Source organism: Oratosquilla oratoria, chromosome 1, assembly GCF_046742065.1.
Source record: "Oratosquilla oratoria isolate Oo_2021 chromosome 1, ASM4674206v1, whole genome shotgun sequence".
NCBI lineage: Eukaryota > Metazoa > Arthropoda > Malacostraca > Stomatopoda > Squillidae > Oratosquilla > Oratosquilla oratoria.
In genome coordinates this window covers 18,087,136-18,089,041 of record NC_134777.1, presented here as the reverse complement: position 1 = coordinate 18,089,041, position 1,906 = coordinate 18,087,136, and positions in this window count along the sequence as shown.

Below are 1,906 nucleotides of genomic sequence, written 5' to 3'. Positions count from 1 at the left end.
GATATTTTCAACACATTCTTTCTTATACATAGCCAAGGGCAAATGAAAGAGTGTTCTGTTTTATCAAATAAATTTTTGAAAAGCCCGTGTTTTGAGGCAATGGATTACGATTAATTTTGTTCAAAACATCGGGCGCATTATCGCAAATTGCTTGCAAAGATGAAAATGTAGCAGTAAATGCATACCATTTTTTTCCTGAAGAATATGAATACATTTTTCTGACCTCTTGTTGAAAATAGAAATAAAACGAAAAACGGAAAAAAATAGAACGAGCGCATATATATACTGAACTGTGTTTTTTTCTTCCATTTAATCACATGTTCGGTTGATTAATGCAGGCGAGCAATATTTACAGAGTAATAGTTTTTAGTCCTTCAATATGATGAAATGTTTTATCGATTATTTCTGGCTGACGCAAAGAGGTTTCATTTAATCGCTGGTGTAAGTCAACACTGGGCTAAGAATAAGACAAAATAAAGAAAAAATAAAGAAGAAAAGAGTAATGGACTTATTGGTTAAAGAATCGACACGTTTCTCCATAAATATCAACAGTAAACAGTCTTTTTGAAGACGATAACAAACAATTTTATTTACATACTTGTTCATGTGTCGATTTTTCATCTTGTGTGGAATAACAAACATTGGACACGACGCCTCCATGTACCGCCAACATGCTCTCTCGTATGAAACTCTCACCTCGCAGCATGAGCAACAGCAGCAGGGGCAGCAACAATAACAGCAGCTTCAGCTTCAGCAACAGCAGCAGCAACAACAGCACCAGCAGCAACAACAGCGGATGCAACATCATGCAACGGCAGCAGCAAAAACAGCAGCTACTATAGCAGCAGTTACAACAACAACAGTAGCAACGGCAGCAGCAGCAGCAAGTACAGCAACAGCAGCAATAACAACAGCAGCAGCAGTAACAACAGCAGCAGTAACAACAGCAGCAGTAACAACAGCACCAGTAACAACAGCAGCAACAACAACAGCACTAACAACGACAAGAGGAACAGTGCCAGGAAGAAGAGGAGCAGCAACAACAAAACCAGAATGAACTTGCATCAACAACAAAAACAACAATAGCAGCAGCAGCGGCAACAGCAACACCAGCAACAAGAAGAGCAACAGCACCAGCAAAAACAAGAGCAACAGCACCTGCAACAACTGCAGTAGCGACAACAAAAGCAGAAGAAACTACAACAACAACAGCATTAGCAACAACAGCAACAACTACAGCAAAAACATAAACAAGAGCAACAGCACCAGCAACACCAAAAGCATATGGAGCTACATCACTAATAACGGCATCAGCAACAACAGGAGCAACTAATACATCAAAAGCAGCATTAGCAACAACAAAGAAGCAACAACAGCAGAAACAGCAGCACTGGCTACTTCAACAAGAACAACACTAGCAGTAGTAACAACAATAGCAAGAGCAACAACAACAATAGCAGCAGCATCAATAACAGCAACATTACCACCACCAACAAAGACAATAACAACAGCAACACCCAGCATAAACAGCAATAACAGTCAGCAACAACAGCAGCAGCCAGTAACAACAACAGCAGCAGCAACAAAAAACAGCAATAACAGCAACGGCATGAGCAGCCAGCAACTTAGTTAACTAATGTAGCTGTTTTCCCCAAACCAAAAATATACATGAAAAAAACGTAATGGGTGGAAAAAAGTCAGTGGGGGAAAATGTCCGCCCTTGAGGACCAAGTATAGTGGTGGACAAATAGTGTCTAGGGCGAGCGAAGGACAGAGATCATTTCTGGACCTAGATTTTTTTCCTCTTTCATTGACTCGAACGTTTTTGTCTATTCACTCTCTCACTCTCACTCACTCACCCACTCACTCACGCATTCATTTATTCATTCATTCATTCTGAGACACA